Source organism: Dermacentor albipictus, chromosome 4 (genome assembly GCF_038994185.2).
Source record: "Dermacentor albipictus isolate Rhodes 1998 colony chromosome 4, USDA_Dalb.pri_finalv2, whole genome shotgun sequence".
In the NCBI taxonomy this organism is placed as follows: Eukaryota; Metazoa; Arthropoda; class Arachnida; order Ixodida; family Ixodidae; genus Dermacentor; species Dermacentor albipictus.
Window position 1 is genome coordinate 146,698,281 of NC_091824.1, and position 22,923 is coordinate 146,721,203.

The 22,923-nt window shown below is 45.3% G+C and overlaps 1 long non-coding RNA gene across 1 annotated transcript in view; it reads left to right on the plus strand.

The window, feature by feature from the left end:
- Positions 1-11,709: 11,709 nt before the first annotated feature.
- Positions 11,710-22,923, plus strand: part of LOC135902215 (uncharacterized) — a 170,106-nt gene continuing 158,892 nt past the window's right edge. Inside the window, exons 1-2 of the long non-coding RNA XR_010564446.1 lie at positions 11,710-11,799; positions 13,332-13,388. This is a non-coding gene — a long non-coding RNA (uncharacterized lncRNA). The remainder of the gene's footprint in view (positions 11,800-13,331; positions 13,389-22,923) is intronic.

Sequence of the window (22,923 nt, forward strand, 5' to 3'; positions counted from 1 at the left end):
TGTGTGCAGGTTGAAGAACGTACCTGCTTGCAGTCTTCGCCAGCTGACTGCCTCATGTTGTGTGAGCGATGTGTGTGGGGGGGGGGGGGAGGGGGGGGGGTATTTAAGTCTCCTTGCTCTGTAGTGGTTAAGTATTTCTGCATACATCGGCTTCACCGTTAAGGGGGCCTCTAGGGTCTCCGGCTGCCCTGCTCGGTGCGTGAGTTCGCGAACTAGGCTGTTCACCCTTGAGTTGCCCTATATCCCAGTGTGTGCCGGTATCCAGAAGATCCTATGTTTTATGTATTTGTTAGGATGCTCTGATCTACCATTCTCAATCCACGAACTTAAGGCAGCATTAGCTTTGTGTAGCCGCACATCAGCGCCAGGACCTGACGGAATTGTTTATGTATTTATGTTTATGCATTGTTTTATGTATTTGTTAGGATGCTCTGATCTACCATTCTCAATCCACGAACTTAAGGCAGCATTAGCTTTGTGTAGCCGCACATCAGCGCCAGGACCCGACGGAATTTCCTACCGAGCTCTGTGTCACCTGGGGGAGCGAGCGAGAGGACTTCTCCTTGAGGTGTACAATGAATCTTGGACAGATGGCACACTACCAACAACCTGGAAGACAACTCGCCTTGTTCCACTGCTGAAGCCTGGCAAGTCGCCGTTGGAACTCTCATCATATCGCCCGATCGCGTTGGCGAGCTGCGTGGGCAAAGTAATGGAGAGGATAGTCCTAGGACGCCTGGAGTGGTACTTGGAATACCACAACACCTACCCAGATGCCATGGCGGGCTTCCGACGCGGTCGATCATCGATCGATAACGTCGTCGACCTGGTCACCTACGTTCAACATGAGAAATGCCGTAAGCGTCTCTGCGCTTCTTTATTCCTCGACGTTAAAGGGGCCTATGACAACGTTACGCATGAAGCCGTCCTCTCTGCTCTCGCAGAGGTAGGAGTGGGTGGTCGGATGTTTAAATGGATACGGAGTTATTTATCCATGCGTTCCTTTTTTGTAAGCACCGAAGAAGGCCATACTTGTCTACATTATAGCTACCGCGGCGTCCCCCAGGGCGGTGTACTTAGCCCTGTGTTATTTAATCTAACACTAATTGCTCTCCTTGAGCACGTGCCAACTACAGTCAGGCTATCAATGTACGCCGATGACATCTGCATATGGACGTCTGCAGTAACACGCCTACAGTTGCGAGCGAGAATTCAGAGAGCCGCCACACAAACTGTTCTCTACCTTCGTAATCGAGGCCTGGAACTTTCCTCAGAGAAATGCGCACTAGTGCCATTTACGCGCAAACCCATGGCCAATTACAGTGTAATGATAAATGGCCAAATAATACGATGGGTCCGTTCGTACAAGTTCTTAGGTGTCATAATTGACAGGGGCTTGTCATGGAGCCCACACGTATCATACATGAAAAAACGGTTGACAGGCATCTGTCACCTCCTCAAGTTTTTCGCTGGCAAGTCCTGGGGAATGTCGCCAAGTGCGATGTTGCAACTGTACAGGGTGCTTTTCCTAGGATTTCTGCGATACAGCTTGCCAGCAATGATCAACACAGGTAAAACAAATCTACGCACTATACAAAGTCTTCAGGGTCAAGCGCTCCGTATCTGTCTAGGCCTGCCTAAGAGTGCTTCAACAGTGGCTACGATAGCAATCGCTGGAGATCACCTTGTCAGGACCCACATTGAAATTGAAGTACTCAGGACCCATATAAGGCATCTGACCAGGACTCCTCGTCACCACTTGGCCTCCCTAACAGCGGACAGACCACACACATCTTTCAGCCGGACGATAACGGCATATGATGAGTCATTGCCAGCTTGTTTCACCCCGGCTGCGAGACCTTCGATTCCTCCATGGTGCCTCGCTCAGCCAAAAATCAACGTCACAATACCTGGTATTTCGAAAAAAGCTGATCTATCATCGCCAGCTCTTAGACAGCTCACGCTACTACATTTGTACGAGAACTACCGTGATTCTACGCATATTTACACTGATGGATCTGTCCTTCCAAGTAGCTCCGCGGCGGCAATCGTCATACCAGCGAAAGCTACAACAATTAAATTTAAGACGACCCACGCGACAACATCGACGGCAGCAGAGCTCGCAGCGCTCTTTACTGCCCTTGATCAAATTGGTGATGAACCACCACATAAATGGACAATATTCTGCGATTCGAAGGCGGCACTGCAGTCTCTACTGTCACCTTTACGACGCGGACCACACGAACAACTAATATTCCATATATTAGAGATGTTGCAACATATAAGTGAAGCAGGCCATGAGATAACTTTTCAGTGGCTTCCAAGCCACTGCGGGATTATCGGCAATGAACGGGCGGATCACGCTGCCCGCTCAGCCCATACTGAGGAGCGCCACGTCCCAATTCCTCATTCTAGAACTGACGCAGCACGGAAGCTCCGCCTACTTGCTCGGCAGTGCACCGCGTCGCAATGGAATGAGCCACATTTAAGAAACACGCGACTGTACTCACTTGATCCAACACTAAGTCTTCGAGCGCCATCACAGCTTCGCCGTAGAGACGCCACGCTTTTATATCGACTTTGGTTGGGCGTTGCCTTTACTAAAGCCTATGCATTCCGCATAGGGATGACCGACAGCCCAACCTGTGACCACTGCGGCCATGAAGAATCAATTGGCCATATTTTGTGCACCTGCCCGCAGTACAGTCCACAGAGGGCATGCCTCAGCCTGGAACTTGACCAACTGGACAACCAACCGCTATCCGAAAAAAGAATTCTGCAACATCGAAACGACCTACCGTCACAGAAGAAGGCCGTGCAAGCGCTATTGCGCTTTTTGCGTTCTACCGGCCTGTGTGAACGACTTTAACTGGAACGCCTTTCGTGTGTGTACCTCCACGTGTGCGTGCTTTTTTTTGTTGTTTTTTTTTCTTTTCTTTAGCGTTTTCCTCTCTGTCATCTTTGTAACCCCTATCCCCCATCCCCAGTGTAGGGTAGCAAACCGGAGACTCATATCTGGTTGACCTCCCTGCCTTTTCTCTTCATTCTCTCTCTCCTCCTCTAGGATGCTCTGTTTCGAGGAGGATTCTCAGTGCTTCCTTACTAACTCTGCCTTGTATGTAGTTCCTGCATTTTGCTTTGGAGTCTGTTAGAATTATCAGAGATTTGTTCTTGCAGTAACCTTCAGCCGCCGCTGGAGCTACGCGACCATAAGACAGAAGAAATGCGATTGCTGCAGCGGACTGCGTCACGTGACGTGCCCGGCCACAGATTACAGGGATAAATTTAACTTTAATTGTGGGGTTTTACGTGCCAAACCCACTTTATAATTTTGAGGCAAGCCGAAGTGGAGGACTCCGGAAATTTCGGCCATCTGGGATTCCTTAACGTGCGCCTAAATCTAAGTACACGGTTGTTTTCGCCCCTATCTAAATGCGGCCTCCGCGGCCGGGATTCAATCCCGCGACCTGGTGCTAAGCAGCCCAACGCCATAGCCACTAAGCAACCGTGGCGGGTGAGATTGCAGGGATGATCAACTCTTATTTCATGCCTCACCGCTTGCTGCGCTCTACAATCGACTGGTATATCTCTTTCATTAGACTCTCTCCGCTTTTGTCGAGCCTCTTGTCATTCCCTCAGTACCTATTTAAATCACATATCTGTAAACAACGTAGCGCTTGTGCAAATCATATCACTATAAAATATATTTTTCTGCCTCTATACTGAACTATTGAACAATTTCTCGCATTTTATTTATACTGCGATTTACATACTGCAAGCTGCTTTTTAGAAGTGGGCTATCCTGCGCGTTCTCAGGCTTTAAGAAGAACGAGAGTGTATTAAATACTGTGCCTGTGTCGTACATATATTCCAAGAGGGCTCACCCATTCATTTTTCTTACATATAACTTTTCAATTATAACATCTGCTCCTCCAACTATTTCTGAAAGGGAAAGGAGCTGCATGATAGCCATTTAAGTAACTGTTCAACTTTCCTTTATTTATTTCTGTTCGCTAAACTGCACTGGGACGTGTAAGCACCACAAATTCCATGGCCACAATGCGATTGTGAATCATCTCTGTAAAGCCATGGGGGATTACTTTTTGCAAGAGAAAGCTTATGAAGGAAGGTGTGCCGTATTATTAAGCAACGCCTGTGTATCTTACTTAGAAATGGAACGAGTGACTTTGCGAGGGGTTGTCACATGACCATTGGCAAACAAAAACGTTTCTCGGCATCCACAAAAAGTATAACAAGCACAAGAGACAGGCATTACACACAGCAGCACATCAGCGCGGCGTTCGGATCACAGACACAGGCAAGTGCTTCGTCATATTGTCCTTGCTGCGTCTCGTCAACCTGTTGACCCAAGCTGCCTAACAGGATTGCTGCTAAACATGAAAAAAATTGAAGAACAACGAGCTATTTGAGGACGCATAGTCACACCGAAGCAGGCTCGTGAAAAAGAATTAGTTAAAATACATGCACACTGATGGTACTTTGGTCGCATGTAGCGAAGAAATTTCGCGCAGCACCTGCCCTCCTTGCGATCTCTGGAGAAGGCCACCGGTTCAGAGTAGTAGAGAGAGAAAATAGTAAGGGCGCATGTTCATTGTTGTTGTAATGTTCCCGCACAGTTCTCGTGCTTGCAGGGCATAAAGCTGACCCTTTATCAGCAGATGCACATGTGTGATTTTCCCATTTGATTCAGCACAAACACATGATGATGATTGTTGACATGATGACAACATGATGACATGATGATTTTTTCCAGTTCTTCTTGACTTCGGTTCGCGTCACAAGATGGTGCTCTGATCAACAAGCGCCGTCATCGTCCCCATAAAAACGCATCGCTTGCAAGCAGCAAGCGCAGTTGGCGGCACGTCCAGAGCCGGCCCTAAAACGATTTGTTCTGTTCCTGCAGGTGCGCAACTACGTCACAACAGTTTCAAGTGGTTCATCGGACGTCGGATGCTCTTTTGCACGGATGGCTTCGACGGTGTGGCAGCTCTGCTGAAAAACGTGGAACTTTTCCAGTTCTTCTTGACTTCGGTTCGCGTCATAAGATGGTGCTCTGATCAACAAGCGCCGTCATCGTCCCCATAAAAACGCATCGCTTGCAAGCAGCAAGCGCAGTTGGCGGCACGTCCAGAGCCGGCCCTAAAACGATTTGTTCTGTTCCTGCAGGTGAGCTGGTTTCACTGTAGCAACTTTTCTGTACATTCCATGCCGCCAACTGCAAAACTGTCATTTGTTTGATCTACCGCGTGTGTTCTCTTGTGCGCATGTGTGATGGAAGGAAAAGATTGTGCTCAATGTGGGGTTGATTTTGCCGGCGAAGAGCGATGTATGGAATGCTCTAACTGTGCATCGTTGTATCACCTCGGTCAAGAGTGCTCAGGTGTGGCTGAAGGCACATTCTTGTCGATGGGCCCGAAAAAGAGGGAACAGTGGCGGTGTAAAACATGTAGATCAGCGGATTCTTCCCAAGGCAGTTCTAGCCAGTTAACAGCTATTGCTGAAAAGCTGTCGTTGCTGGATTCTATTCGTGCGAAAGTTGAATCTCTTTCCCTGGTTCCGTCGAAAATAGACGAACTGTTGTGCCTCAAGTCCGAGATCGAAGTAGTGAAAACAAAAATGCAGGAAATACACGACTCGGTCGACTTTCTTTCAAATAAATATGATTCCTTGCTGAAAGGATCAGCAACATGAGAGAAACAGGTCACTGAATTGTCTTCTAGGGTGATGGTACTTGAGGATCAGGTCGCTTCTCAGGCAGCTGTCATTCAAGACCTTAGAGGAGAAATAAATGCCTCTGAACAGTATAGTAGGTCCTCAAACCTCGAAATTCATAACGTACCCCAACTTCCTAGTGAAAACTTGACTACTACTGTTGCTGAACTGGCCGCTCAACTAGGCATTGATTCATTCCTGCCAGGTCACGTAGTACCTGTGCACCGGTTGCCCAGGAAGAGCAAAACAGCTCCAGTTTTAGTGCGCTTCCTTTCGGCGGGCATACGTGACAGCTGGCTGGCAAAGCGAAAGAAACTGAAATCTCTGGCGAAGGAAAATGAGCCCTCGGTTTTCTTTGTCGAAAACTTGACGAAATACAACAGAGAACTGTTCTGGGAGACAAAGACTAAGGCCAAAGAGGCCGATTTCAAGTTCGTATGGGTGAAACATGGCAAAATTTATGCCCGTAAGAAGGAGGGTGACCCAGTTGTGCGCATAATGAGCCCTTGTGACTTGTCTCGGCTAGTCTGACCTCTTATCCTCTGCTTTGTCTGTTGTAATCTTTTTCCTGATTCATGGCTTCGTGCGAAAAATTTCGAGACTTTCCTTCTTTTTCTGTTCTTTTAAAACCAGGTGAAGGCACATTCACTGTTTTTCATGCAAACGTGCGTAGTATTCGCAAGCACTGGAATGAATTTTGTGTCCATGCTGGTGCAGTACGTGATATAGCTGATGTTTTTGTCTTAACTGAAATTAATATTGGGCAGGAACATACTGGTCTCTTTCAACTCCAAGGTTATCACAATCATTTTTTGACGCGCAAGGACGGCCGTGGCGGTGGAATTGCCATTTTCATCAAAAATTGTTGGATTTCAAGTCCTCTGAACATAATTTTCACAAGTGCTGAATCGCTAGCCCTTCGTATTCACACACGATCTTTTGCCATCACATTGCTCGCTATTTATAGGCCGCCAAATCAAAGTGTTAGAAAGTTTGTGGACGAATTGCATCTACTTGCTTTTCCATCTGGTCACGTGTGCATGATAGGTGATGTTAACATTGACGTGCTGAAGAGAGAACGACACATTGTAGCTGATTACTTGAACACGCTTGCTGACGTTGGAATAGATTCTATTATCAACCTTCCTACACGTGTCGAAATTTTGGGTACATCGCTTGTTTCTTCATGCATAGATCACGTCAACGTTCGCACTGAGAACGACCAGGTACAGCCTCCCTGATTTTTAATAATATAGCGCGAGCGTCGACTGAACTGCTTATAACTGCTTATAACGGCGATAAGCGTGCAACAAGGCGAGAGTTCGCGCACGAGCCTTGTTGCCTTGTTGCACTCGCCTTGTTGCACGCTCTTTTTGCACGCTTATCGCCGTTTTAAAGCGCTCACCAGCAGTTCAGTCGACGCTCGCGCTATATTATTAAAAATCAGGGAGGCTGTACTTCCGTTTATTATTGAGCAAAAGCTATCCGATCACTTTTATGTTGGGTGTAGCTTTCTATCGTCTCAGCATGCTGCGGCTAACAACCCAGTATCACAGGTAGAGGTTATCGATAAAAGGAAGCTGGACTCGTTGTTGCAAGGCTACGACTGGAAATCTTTCCTAGCAGAAGTTCCTGCCAGTCACCTGTATAAATCTTTTATTGCCGTTTATACGCAGGCAGTGCACTCTTACAAAAACGTAGTCGTCTTAAAGCAACGAAAGCCGAAATGCCCGTGGATAAATGGAAATGCTCTAACCGCGTTAGCTGAAAAAGAACTAGCCTGGGCGCGTTGTCGGCGCTCACCTAATAATCAGTATCTTCGTGAAGCTTATAAGATGGCTCGCAATAAAGTCACTGCTGTGCTTAGAGGTGCCAGGCGACAGCACTTCCAAGGTAAATTTTCTGAATTTAGAAAAAACCCGTCCAAGACTTCGTCCGTGGTTAACGAATTAAGGGGTCGTCCCCGGAAAGGCCCATACCAAACTATTGCGAAGAATTTCGGTCCACCATCTATAACGTTAGCAGACCAATTTAATTCCTTTTTCTCGTCTACTGCAGCAAGCTTGTCCGGTAATACGGCTAGTTATTGTATGCCACAATCGGTAGTTGACTCTGCTTTCCTACCTGAGTGTACCGAGGATGATATTCGCTACATCTTATTTAACTTAAAACAGCACAAGTCGGTTGGATTAGATGGTGTATCTGTGGACGTCCTTCGCAGAAATTTTGAGGCCCTGAAGAACGTTCTTTTAGCAGTTATAAATAACATTATAACCACGAAAGAAATACCGCCTGGCCTCAAGGAAGCGCTTGTAGTTCCTCTCTTCAAAAGCGGACAGGTCAATGTTGTCACAAACTACAGGCCAATTTCGATACTTTCGTGCATTGCTCTTATACTTGAAAAGCATATTTTTCACGTAATGCAGAGCTTCATTGACGCGCACAACATAATGTCGCCTAATCAGTACGGATTTACTTGTGGGCGTGGTACTAGATTAGCATTAGATGAATTAACCGATTTCCTTAATAGTACTCTTGAAATTAGTGCATTCGCTTGTGCATTATTTCTAGACGTATCAAAAGCTTTTGACTCCGTCAACCATGAAATTTTACTTTGTAAACTTCATAGCTATGGCTTCCGAGGGCCTTTTCTAACTTTCCTTAAGAATTATTTGCACGGTCGAATTCAAGTAGTAGTTCTCGGAAATATTAAAAGCAAACCTAGACAGTTGAGCGCTGGAGTTCCCCAAGGGTTGATTTTAGCTCCCCTTTTATTCAACTTGTACGTTAATGATCTCAGTCAAGCAATTTTTCGCTGTCGGGGGTTTCAATACGCAGATGACACGCTTTTAGTATCTCGTCACACTAATTACCATCAAGCCGTGGCTGAATTACAAACTGACACTACAAATGTTATCAGTTGGTACCGTAAAAACTTAATTTCTATTAACCAGAATAAAACTAAATTAGTATGTTTTCACGATCCACTGAAATCTATTCCTGTCATCACTCCATTGTTTCTTCATTCTCCTCTGTGTAACAATTGCTCTTGCTCTCCTATTCCATACCTCTCAAGTGTCAATTATCTCGGTGTTCATTTCGATTCTAACATGTCCTGGAACACTCACTTGGCTAACGTTTGTGAAAGGCTGCGCAAAATAGCCTGCCTACTGCATTCTATTAAAACACTATGCCCAATTTACGTAAGGAAAACAATAGCACATGCATTAGCGTACAGTGTGCTAAGATATGGAATCTGTTCTTTTTATTTCTGTTCAGTGTTTTGGCGCAATAAAGTTGATTCTTTACTAAAATCCATAATTCGGGCGGTGATGTATGGTGTGCACATTACTAACAATTCCAGTCTTTTTTCATGCTCGCACATGCCCTCGTTCAGGCTGTTATTCAAAGAAACGGTAATCCTTTTGTATATATGGAACAATGAGTTCTGCCTCCCGTATGTCCCCGCCAGAGCATTACGTACACGTGACCGCTTTACCTTACCAAGAGTAAGGACAAGATATGGCAAACGTGTCCGTGCCTTCTATGTACCTGATGTATTAAATGACCTGCCAGATAAAGTTTTATCTTCCAGCACACGGAAAGAAGTTAAATCTTATATTTTTGATTTGTATGTGTAATTTGGTTTCTTTTCTTTCTTCCTTTCTTTCTTTCTTTCTTTAGTTTTATTTTTGAGTTTTGTACATAACTGATTTACTGTGCCGCTCCCTGGCTTGCTCCATTCTGCCGAGCGCTGCCCCACAAGCCCATTGTTGGCTTGGGCAGGCTCGTATTTGTATGTAATTTTCGAAATAAATAAATCATTTATATATATATATATATATATATATATATATATATATGATTCTGGCGGCGCCATTTTACCCGGGATGAGGTTGGTGAAGGTCAATCCTAGGGGGACAGTATGATCAAGCAATGTTATCGTGTCTGTGGGTAAGTCAACAGAAAATGTGAGTTCGAGACCCACGGCATGCACAACCGATTATTTTTCTGCGTCTTTGATCCAAGTTTTTAAAAACCATGCCATAGGTCTCATGAAGGTAAGCCTAACCTATGCAAAGTAACACTAGTAATATTTAAATTCCTTAGCACACTAACCAGTTTTAAAATTCCTGGGACTTGACTATCCGAGAACACCTTACGCTTTGCATACAAGTCATTGAGCCATGTCATTTGTATGGTCCAACATTGAAAGCTTAAACAATTCAAACTCAATGAACGGATAATCTTCGTGTAGACGTTATTAGATCCCTGCAGATATACCTATGCCACTTACTTAATATTATCTCCTATTCAGAAGTAATTGTTTATATTTATGTTGTGAGTGGCATCCGAGAGAGCGCTGCCTCATCTAACTTGACCATCTCAATTGATTCATTATCTCACAGCGATACTGCGAATGGCTGGGACTCAATGAATATAATGGCAGAGTGCATTCACAAAGCTGTCCAAATCCATATTCATTGGTCTAAACAATGATATTCGTATCTGAGCAACGAACAACAATCGCGCTTACGTTAAAAAAAATTTGCATACGTGGCGACGCGCTCAGCTCGTAGATCAACGTCTAGTAGCGCACCTCCTTAATTGCTTGGCCGCCGCATAATGTTATTCGCTACATTGAGCCATCTCGGTATATTTGTCTTGCATAGAGTAGTCATCCTTTTCCTTGTCTCCCTCTCAATAGTTCTTGTTCCAGACAATGAACAGACGGTGCGCGGGCCACCATAGCTTCGTACACCGCGCGCGCATTGATCTTGGCTGGGCATCCAGGCTTTCGCGGTCGTTGATACCACCGGTGAAAAACGACCTCGACTTCCATGACGTTGGCGAGTCAGGTGCGCTTCTTTCTTTTCCGGCTCTTCTGTTTGCTGCATAGCAGGATGCAGGCGGGGCTATGGCCCTGACGAACTGTTTGGCGTGGTGGTAGCCATGCTAATTTCTCAGTGACTGATCTACCTTCATGTACGCTTTCAATGACGTCTCCGGAGGGCACCTGCTATCGTCACAGCATGTACGCGAAGCCTCGCTTCTCCCTTTTTGCAATCAATGCGAGAGTGGCGAAAGAAAGATAAATCCAGTGCTTGTGTATTACAGCCACGTCTTGGAGTACTTGATTGGCGGACCATTCTTCGGAGACTCAGAGCACGACTATACACGTTTTGTTGTGTTTTTGAAGTATTTGCGGGGTTTTGGCTACACAATTCTAAATTCAAAGAACTAGCTTCGGCCTTCTGTAGGTGCCAAGATCGTGGCCCAAGAAGTGACAGAGGAAGACGCAGAAAGAAATGCGCCAAATACGGGCACGTAGGAAATGCTAGAATGTAGAGAACTACTGCTCAAGCCGGTCCTTGCAACCGCACATGGCAGGCCAAAGGAAGTTCAGCCATTAGTCACAAAATGAGGACGCGACCAATTATGCAGTTATAATCAAATATTTTCTGCGTTCGTATTATTCATCATTAAGACGGTTAAGCCGATGCAGTGTCTGGCTGAATAGACACATTGAAGAGGATCATAGCGCCAGTCTATTGCTTGGCATTCTTTTGCATGCACTCGGTTGCTATCACAATGGGATTCGCAGTTCGTGTTTTTGTTATTATAGATAATGCGGTTGTTCGCCACTAAGGCATGCTGAAGATAAAAGTATTAATGTCGCGCAGAAAGATATCAAAATCTGATTAGGAACTCATTATTAGCTTAGTGAATGCTTCCATGCACAGTTTATTAGAGCAAGAAGTATGAACAAAAAAGCTAGAAAATGGTGGTGTGCGCCACATGAGCGCTAAAATACGACTAATTCAGTTGAATTGAACTGTCTCAAGTAAAAAAAAATGTCATAAATAATGATTGTCGGTGCCCGTAGACTTTGCCTATAGACTCCAGGTGTGACTCCATAGAAAGCTAACTCTCCAGCTTTCATTAAAGAATTTTCCTATCTTTCTCTCTGTCTCTAGGTGCTTGTCCGTCGCTTTCTTCCTCTGCCTCTGAAAGCATTAACAGTCAGCATGACATCTACCTGGCAATAGGTGTTCGATCTACTGTGTGAGTGGTTGACTATAATTTATGTAACCTTTATACGGTAACTGAATGTTCATTCATGCTTACCTTTGCTCTTGTGCAGTAGCATCTCTTGTACTTTAATCTATGTCATGGGAACATTTGCGACTCACATTTACAATGTTTGCATTGCACAGCTAGATAAGTGTTCTGCTTCATCCTTCTTTAACTTCTGAATCTATTTTCTTTCATACGGTGGTACGCTTTTACAGTGCTGGCATTCTCACTTCCGCAGTATGATGAAGAAAATTATTGACGTGTATTTTATTTCCGTAATTGCTACCACTTCCTTTTCTTGTCAAACGTACGTGGAGAAAGCTAGGCCTAATTATGAGAGCAAATAAATGAAACGCTGTGCATGTCTTCCAGGATCTCGAAACTATAGCTAACCTTGGTATATAATATGTCAGTTCAAATCATGTAGTCCTGAGATTCACTGGCAATATTTCTGCGCCTTGTTGCTGTTTCTTCCTTTTTTGTTTGCTCTTCATTCCTTTTATTTTATTTTGTCAAGATCTTATGCTGCTTGGCGCCAATGTCTGAATTCCTTTAGTGTCCGTCATTTAGACCGCTACACCAGCAGTTATTTTTCTTATGAGAATGAGGTGAGCTTGCGACTCGCCTCAGCTGAAACGCCAGCGTGTCCTTAACTACAGCAATGGCGTATGCCTTAATGTGGACGTAATTAGGCTGTTATTGACAGCAATTCCTCCACTAGCTTCCTTAGGAAGGTCCTTAGGATGGAAGTAAATGACACTGCCACACAGGTTTCAAAGGAACTTCACTTTTATTTGTCTAGAATAGTGCAACCAATATAACTGACCAAACAAAACATGTTTCAATGAATGAAAAGTACCATGGCCAGCACACATTAGTAATACATAGCAACATATGCGGATCTTTTTCACATAATAATTCGTAATTCCTTGCGACACCATGTATTCGTACGGAACAGTTATTAGACAAGACAACATTGCCCCACATTGTAACTTAGAAAACATTTCACTTTCTAATTTTGCTGCCCGTCAGACACTCAGAGCCTGTGCTACGTAGCGTGAACGAACATAGCGCGACGTGTTTTCGCGGAGCGTTCCGCATTTATCGTCATGACTAGGCAAGTGCGTCGGATGGCGCAGCGTAAACTTGCACGATAACAAAAAATCTGCGCTCACCCTTTTTGCCAAGGAATGGCGCGCACTAGGTCACGCTAAATTTGAAGGGAAGCGCACGCTACACTTTGAACAAACACGCAAGGAAATAAAGAAACTCGCATGAAACCGCCGCGTTCAAGTGAGCAACGCCACCCCGCACGACATAATAGCTGGCTGGCACAGTCTTGCCAAGTCTTGCGCCAGAATCATTGGTTGATGGGGGTCACCAAGAATGAATAATAAATTGTGAAATCGAAAAAAAAATATTATTTGTTGTTTTAGTGCAGCGAAAATATTTGAAATGGATTATTCACTCCTATGACAGCATTCTGATTAAAAAACTAAAGAAATGTTTTTTTCGCATAGGTTTTCCGTGACAAAACGTCGGCCACGGAGGCGTTCCCATGGAAACACCAGAACAAGGTCAGTGAGCTTGAACAGCGCATACGCGTCACCGAAGATCTGCTTGTGAAAAAAAAGTGGACGATGATTACGCTTCTTGGTAATGCGATCTTTGAGCACAGCGACTGCCTTATTTCAACAACAGCAACCGCATACAGAACGCGCAGTGTCGAACGGAGGTGGTTCTGCTTTTCGAATTGGGCAGCACACACCGCGATCCGCAGCTATGGAGCCGGCGCTTCCGCGACACGCCAACGTTCCTGTTTTAGTGGGTCACCGCCGCGGAGAGGGGAGGGGAGGGAGGAGACTAGCAATTATTATTTAATGTTTCTTCTGAGGTGGGATGAGAAAACGGGTGGAGAACAGGGGTATTGAGTAGAGGTCATACACTCATTCACTTACCGACAGGCCTCAATGTGGCCGCACAAGGCTGGGGTGGAAAGTAGAAGTAAGGACACGAAACGCTATAGCTGCATTTTAAGTCGCCGCAATGGCACTACGCCAGGTAAGGGAAGGTATAGGGCACGAGTGGAGGTGGAAGAAGGACACATCAGGCGCAAGCATTGCCAGAGGCGACAAATGAACTGAGCAACACGCCCTGCATACGGGGAAGCTATAGACACGGCTGAGAACCGTACAGCCTCGTGACGCGTAGACGGAGCAGGGGATCACGCGCAAGGCGGCAAGGAGCGCCGCCGCCGGCACCGCGGCAGTGCCTCGACAGTGGGAGAAGGGACGTTGAGGGCGGAGTGGACGGCAGCGGTGAGAGTCACCGCAATGGCGCTCCGCGAAGGAAGGGGGCGAGAGGATAGGTTAGAACATATGATCCGGCTTTGGAGCACAAGGGGAGAGCAAGGCTCGCACGGTGCGTGAGAGATGGCGCCGAGAGCGAGCCACTAGAGCAGCACGCTGGCCCCGGCTGCGGAGCTGTTTACGGCGAGGCACAACAGTTAGCGAAAAACAGCTCAGCCCTCCTGGCGTAGTTAATTTGAGTTAATGACTCGTACTGGGAGACGTTTGCGACGCTTTCTATGAGCCCCAACATTATTATAACTTATTTCGCTAGTTTTTAGGCACGCTCGCCGCACCCGGCTTTGTGACGCAGTTAGCGAAAAGCACTTCGGTCATGTGGCGCAGTTTCGCGTTTACTGAATCTTACCTGCACAAGCTTGCAGCTTTTTCTGACCCACAACAATATTGCAACTAATTTCGTCTCTTTTTGGAATACGTTTCATACGCAGTAGCTGCGCCCGGCGTTGTGACGCACTTAGTGAAAAGCAGCTCGGCCATGTAATTCAGTTAATTTCGTGTGTACTGAATCTTACTAGGACACGTTCGTGACGCATTCTGTGACCACCCAAAATTATAGTAATTATTTTCAGTACTTTTTGGGATACTTCTGAGTCACGCTCGCCGCGTCTGAGGTTGGACATAGCAAAAAAAAGCAAGCAGGCCGTGCTGACAGGCCAAGTTGTCTTGGGAACGCGCAGTCGCCAGTGCATTTGTGCTTTTAAAGTGCAGGAAGTAATGCCCGGGAAGGAGGGATGCCCAGAAATCAGATGTCTTCATCATACTTTATAGTACGGCTGGGAATGAGTCGAGTATTTTTGACGCCATGTATGTAAAAGCGAATTGGTTTTGTTTGTAATATCGCCCACTCACCACTTTCGCACGTTTCCCCTCTACGCGCAGTATTCCTATAATATATAACTGCCAGAATGGCACATGCTTGTAATTTACTTTTTTCAGCTGATGCCCTCCGGTGGAACTTCATACAGAAACTACTGCTGCTTACCTGGTGCTACAACGTTGGTTGAACGCACCAAAATCCCGGAAAGAGTATTTATATAGAGCGAAAGAAACATTTCTTCATTGACAAGGCGTTTTTCATCGACTTTGTGAAATTGCACGTAGCGCAGATTCGATGGAGCCGTGTAAAGACCGTTCGCAATCATTTTATTTGAGTTAATGATTCCGCACTAATACAGCGCGCAAGTGAGCAGGAGAAGCAAGAAAAAAAAGGACGCCGAGTAGCGCAGCCGGCGTAGCGCGTACCAGCTAGTGTTCAAAACGCGCATGCCCAAGCCGAAACCGGAAGTAGTTCATCCCATAAGCTAGGTGTGTTACCGTCGATTCCCCCACTGGGCTCTATGGGAGCTTCCGCTCTTGCTGAATGACTTTCTTTATCGTAAACTGCGAAACAGTTGCTGCTTGGTTGTCACGGCATCACTTGCGGTTGCACGATGGATCATGTAGTGTACTTTGCTACCACCACCGATGTGCTGGTTCTTACTTGTCGGACTTCCTTACGCAATCTTCTCGTTTTTCACAGCGAAGTTATTAGCCTTTCGTTGGGCGATGCTTTTCGTGTCCGCGTCCGTGGGTAAAATTCAGGGCGGATCCCGGAAGCAGTGCAATGCCGGGATGACCCGCGGCAAAGGTGAAGCAGTTATACATTCTTTGGAATCACGCGTACAAGATACAGAACAGTATTCGTTTCAATGAAGAACAAACACAAAACAAGCATCCGAACCACATGTTGCATATTACCACACATTCATCGACTACATATTACAACGAACCACATATTACAGCGAATCTGTTAGCCTCTTATTGGTCGGCATTTTTCGAGTCCGCATCTGTGGGAAAAAATGAGGGCCGATTCTGGAGGCAGGAAAATACTAGACCGAACTGCGGCGGTGATGAACTCATATAATTCATAATCAAGCGCTTCTGATAACAATGCTAGGCGTGTAATGCTCCCCGCATACGTTTTCCGGTAAAGATTACTGTTGCGCCAGCTGCCACGGCGACGGCAGCGTGTGACGTGCGAAGTGACGCCACTAGCCTTTGGTCTACAAAATACCGAGCCTAGTAATTGATTTCATTGGCAGGTAACGCATAATTAGGACTCTCGAGGAGCAGCCTTGATGGGAGGAGCGGCAAAGGGAAAAAGAAAACTCAATATGACCAGCGGCAGCGTGCTGTCAAACTTACCATAACTCCGTATAGTACCGTTATTCTAAATTACCATTACTACTATTACTCTAAACAATAGCGCATTGCATACCCCCCTCAGCACTTGTAGTGATGGTTTTCAGTATCTTCGCCGAACGTTCACTTTCGCAGGGCCGGGATTGCTAGTAAATTTTTTTTATGTGTGTGTATGTTTGCCTGTGCGATCTTTCCACTCTTTGCCTTTACTTCGTTGCCACCATGTACCACTTTGACATTTTTACTACTTATTCTACAGTTTCATTCATTATGTCTCTTTCACTCTATAATGGCGATCTCTTCGCATACTTTTTTCTCGAAAGAAGCAATTTGGTAAGCGGATAACAATGAAATCACTATATAGCTGCCGTCACGTAGAAACGCCTCAAAGCCAGTTTATTAAAGGGATGCTGCAGCTGGCTGTGTTTTTTGCAATTGGAGCCGCATTCTGGCAGCAAATGAGTACAGAAATCAACAAGACTGAGGCAGAGTTGTGTCAGCACGTTGTTTTTTTTAACGTTTGTCATAAAGTCAGATGACACCCCTTTTACTGCGAAGCTTTCATTGCGATAAGGTGCGGTGGAGAATAACAGCTCTAAGCCTAGACCAAGAATCGCTGACTTGATCCGTGAAGATACTGCAGTAACACGTGGAGGCGGTATTGGTTGTAGCAAGGCTGATGGAGGGGAAATGTTATAAGCGTTCCGGATTTAAGCGTTCCGGACGCACGCACACATATATCAGGTGTCCCAATTAACTGAGACCAAGATTAAAAAAAAAAAAAGCTCAAGAGCTCTAGAGGAATCGTACCGACTACATAGTAGCAGTAGTCATGTGTAAGTCGTGCAATACAGCCAGTGTTTTTTCGTCACGAAGTATTAATTAATTGCTTTTAATTAGTGAACTTTCTCATCATTGCATGAATCGCAAAAATATCCGCTACAAAGTTGTAGGGCACCTCAAATAACCTCCGAATCAAGCATTTGTTTCGTGCTCAGCTTTGTCTCGTTGGTTTTTCCGAAAAAAAAAAACAAAAGAACGATGCGCGCTCTCGCACCGTTGCTCGAGCGCTCCCAAGCGAATAGCTACGGATACACGGCTTCACTAGCCACTGCAGCTCGCTACAGGACTTCACGCTATGTGATGGTCGTGGCATCATGAAAATACGCCGCTAACGCATTGATAAGCGTTGCGGAGCCGAAGGGGGGGGGGGGAGATGATTTCGAAGCCGGGAAACCATGACGGCGCACTTGGGACTGTAATTTTGAGCGCTTGTTCTGTAGATAGGCAAGCCTGGAACGTACACTCTTAAATAAATTACCCCATGGGGGCTTATCTTGTCCCACAACAATAATCATCTGTCTTGCCCGCGTTTCCTTTCTTTAACGCTGCGAGCACGTTACATCCCAGTCACGAACGGCTTACACGTTATCAGTGTGATGCAGAATTCTTGAGAAGAAAGTAGCAAACCCGAGTTTTCAAGCAAGGAAATGCAAGCAAGGCTGATGACAATTATTGTTGCGGGACTAATATACACGCCATGGGTGCAACCATTTTAAGAGTGTATGTTGCTTTTGTTCCATTTAGCAATAGAAACAAACTGCGCAGGCTATGTCCATCTAATGCACTTTGGCGGATCTGTACGGCCAGCATATGCTGTTGTTACGTAAATCCTTTTTGCTTGACGGATCAGTGCGTAGATAATAACGGGAAATCTCAATGGTACCACGCCCATTGCATGCTCTTCAAGTAGACAGTCATGCCCTTCACGAATGATCTGCAGGCTAAAAGGATCCTGGCTCTGGGGGCGGTGTATGGCGACAAGAGGGAGGCAACCAAGCTATTCCGCGTGTGGCATTGTGGAGGACGCCCTAATCCGTCCACTATACTTCGAACGTACGAAGTCCTTTGCCAGACGGGTAGCTTAACAGGAAAACGACACAGGACTGCGACGGTAGTTCAAGAAGCGGAATGGATGTTTTGGCATTCTTTGCTGCTAACCCTCACGGTAGTGTGCGCGACCCCAGTGCGGAGGCCGAAACCTCAAGATCATCAGTGTGGAGGATCTTCTTTAAAAAATGGTCATATGCACCCGTACCATGTACATCTTCATCAAAAACTTGAAGACCGAGATCTTGAAAATAGACTTGACTTTGCCAATTTGAATTTCACGAAATGTGAAGAAGAACCGGACTTTCTCACTCGCGTGTTTCGGACGGATGAGGCTAACTTCTACAGAAACGCACAAGTTAATCTTCACAACGCGCTCTACTGGAGTAATAGGAATCTCCACTGACTGGCATAAACACGACACCAATACCAGTAGTCGTTTAATGTATGGTGCGGTATTTTTGATCGCAGCATCATCGGAACTATCTTTTTTGACAGCACACTAACGACGCAAAGCTACGTCAACGACATCATCGAACACCCCGTGAACGACGTTTGTGGCAACGTTCCACTTGCGTACCTTCGGAACATCTGGTTTCAACACGATGGTGCTCCGGCGCCTAACAGTAAGTCTCGAGCGTGGCTCGATAGGCTTTTTCTTTGACAGTTGATTGGCTGGCATGGACCTTTACCCTGGCCTGCAAGGTCGCCGTACATGACACCGCTGGACTTCTTCTTGTGGGGCTACGGGAAAAATCACTTGTATAGTAGCGAAACTACCACACCGAACACCCGAAAGGCAAAAGTAAGCATTGTCTGCCGCAAAATTCTGACGTCGTTGGTCAAAACTGCAACAGCACAAGTGTTTGAAGGAATCAAGCACTGTATTGGGCTTCAGACGGCGATCTGTAGGAGCACGTGCTATATGTGGGCAAATGAAAATTCCCTCTCAAAACTGGTGTAAAACGTCTCTGTTTAACGCACTTTCGTGATGTCATCCTATCCTTACATAAAAAAAAATCTTGCGAAAAAGATGGAAATAGGTAAAAAACTGCTTTGTTTTGCCACTTTTCCGGAGTTCAAGAGACAGAAAGGGTGAATTGGTAAACTCGTTGCACCTTTGAATGTTTCTTTGTGGGCGGCTGAGACGCCTTACCTGCTCTTGGTAGATATTTTACTGAAATAAGCTCCTGAGTAGCTCTTTTCTGTTTTTCCGAGAGCTGGTTTCTCGCTTTGTTCATGCTCTTTGATACACTGCTCTTTTTTAACATTGGTTGAATTTACTTTGTAGCTTTGTGTCATGATAAACGAAGGTTAAAGGTACGATGTGTGACGGAACCACACAAGAGATCAGGAGTAGCCGGCGCCTCAAATTGTGCGCCAACATCTCCTTATATCATATCAATAAAACAAAAAAAAAGGTTAAAGGTATTACGAGCGCCTCACGATCGAGCACAACACTCTTGCGTCCGCAGATGCTGACGCTTATCGCACCAGGCTAGTTAGGTTGCGAAATCTCTCTAGCCATCCTACATGACGAAGCTTTATACGATACGGCGATAAACGAATGCACCGTATATCTTTCAAAGGTTGCTTGGAGGCGCTTGAGTAGGGGCGCGCGAGTGCGCATATGTTTCAGATTTCGCGCATATATCAGATTTCGCGTACTAGGCACACTTCAGCACGAAATAAACGCTTGATTTGGAGGTTATTTGAGGTGCCGTACAGCTTTGTAATTGACATGTTTGCGATTAAATCCATATTTAATAAGTCCATTAATTAATAGGAATTAGTTGATACTTCGTGAGGAAAAAAATACTGGCTGTAACTGCACATGACTGCCGCTACTATGCAGTCAGTACGATTTCTCTAGAGTTCTTGTTTTCTTTTTAAATCTTGGTCCAACCTAACTGGGACACACGGTGTATATGCCGACAACAATATCATGTGCTACGTGACGCCATGGGGCAAACATGGATGTTCTACATCCGCCCACCATGACCCTGAACGCGATTTCCAGATTTCCGGAGTCCCCCATTACGGCGTTGTTCTTGCCCCTAAAACCCCATAAATTTTTTTTTTAACAGTCGCCTACGTCTTGGTATGTACCAAAATTGGCATAGTATGACAAGAGTGTATGACGAGCATAAATGATAGGTTATCACATGAATGTCGTGACATGCGTGTCATGTAGGTCACGAAACAGCCGCCTAGGTCTGGGTGCTCTCGTGGTAGTTTTGGTAACTTGGTAGGCTCCCCGCACACTGCTTCGCATAACATCGATTCCCACAGGGCGTGAGATCTGCCGAATCTTTCTGAACTTAGTTTCTATAGCCCTTAACTACATTTCTCAGTAAGTTGTGTTACTGCGCATGAGAAAACCTGCTGTAATAACTATGCATGCGCAGATCTTGGTGTCTGAGTAGATACCCGGCCTCCCCCTGAACCCCATGTCCTTCGATGATAAATGTTAATGCGCTTCTTAATATGATGTGCACATAAACTCATGCTAGGAAATACCCACGCACATGCCAGTTGCATAATGACTTAAGCATTACCTATAGAACTCACTACTTGCTTCACGCACTCTGTCATATATAGCATTGCCTTCAATTAAGGTCGTCGTGACTGTCACCGCTCTCTGTGAGGAGGCACCCACCACAATTAAAGACTGAACGCCACTGTTCGAGCTTTAAAAAAAGATATACATGTAGTATCGTTCTTTTTCTGATGCTACGAAAGCCGTCTTACGTGGCGAAATCACAGAGCCCTTTTTTTGGTACTCTAGGAGTGTATGTTTGAGATGCGAAGACATGCAATATGGAGGTCGTGGCAACGCTGTGTGCTCCCTTACTTTGCCAGATATAATGATGCGAAACCAGCCGCGGCTATCTCGTCGGTGTCGTCACAACCACGGAGAGCGCAGGCAACACGCACCATTACGCGGCATGCTCTCTTGGGTGGCTGCGTGCCGTGAAAGCGCCACGTGGCTTGAACCTGCGGTGAGAAGAAAGAGATGGCACGAGATGGAGCGGGACTGATGCGCCGCAAACGCAAAGACTCGAGTTCACGGTGGAAAAAAAAGATTCATGATGACGGGTACGGGCGATTGCGAAATTGCTTGAGGAATGAATGAAGAGATGCGCTTCAAGATTGCGCTTTCGCACCACGAGGGCAAGAGATGTGCACGACTCCCTCGTTTGCTTTTCAACTTTTTTTTTCTTTGAGCAGCAGCGTGCATTCGAGATCCTGGAGGGATTTCATGACGAAAGCCGCGCTTCAAGTCTGTAACGAATAAAAAAATGAAGAAAAATATAGAAAGAATAAGAAAAGAAAGACGGACAGAAAGGAAACATTGCAATGAGGTGAATACACCAGAATATCAAGTGCAACTGCGTGTTTTGAAATAGCTTGCGTTTTCGAGGAAAGAAATCCAGTTTATTTCAGCTTCCATCATTTTGCTTTTGGATTCATCTGTATATGCTTTCCGAAGATTCATAGTGTTCCATAGGGTCATGATAACTGCGGAATTTGTGTTTTCGTCAGCCAATAGAGAAAAAGCTAGTTTACCTGACTAAAGACACAATGCAGCTTTGTTACGAACTGTTCGCTAATCTCTAATTTATTCTTACATGTTGCTGTTTGCTGCATTTTCTATCACACTACAATTGAATTTTAGGCTTCTTTGGCTGACTTAAGGTGTTTTAATCAAGAATGTAACAAAGTTCATGTGTACTGTTACAGTGTGCGTTCCTTTACGCAAGGAATCTCCAATTAAACACTATTTCGAGAAAATACTCTGCTGTGTGGTGCACATAGAAGCCTATACTTCCAGCAGTACCAACTAGCACGAACGTTAAAGATGAGCAGCTCAGTTTTATTGTTGATGCTAGTTAGTGCTGGTTTTATCGCAGCGCCAGAGTTTCCTCTTGTAACGGTAAGAAACGGTATGGGTGCATCATTATTTTACGGCGAGTTTGAGTCGCCTCCGGGGACGTTGAGGAATGCACTTTGGCGCTGACTTGTTCCGTCTACATAGATTTCACTCAAGTTAAAAGTCAAAGTCAAGTCACTCAAGTCAAAATATCAGTTCTTCTAGAGAAAATTATAGCAAATAATCAAAGAAGACGTGGCTCTGTTGTGTTACCTACGATTAAAATGCCAATATGCACAGTAGTAAAAGCACGAAGTCATTCTATTTCCGGCACAACTCGTTCAGCCTATGAGTCTACTGGAAATGCAAGTAATTGATCACGAGAATACGTCCACCATCTACCTTGTGATCGTCAAGAATAATGTCTGTGTTATGCGTTGTTGGGATTTCCGCATCCCTCCCCAATGCTCATGCTTGTAAATTACTTGTGCGTCTGTGTGGATTATCTGTAAGAATGCTCAACTGCAGTATAGAAAGATCTCATAACGCAATTTTGTGTAACGTAAAACAGTTGCGATCTAGACGCTTACACTGATATAGACAAATATCACGCATGTGTGTCGAGAATTGTGATAGCCTTGGTCAAAGAGACGACAAGCATTCAAGAGTGCACTAACAGATAAAAGGAGAGCAGTGTGGCTGTCAATTTTAACACTGCAATTTAACAAGGTAACTTACTTGACCAACATAATAGTTTTCAATGTGCGAGGTGATGTCACTAAGATAAAGGGAGGAGCT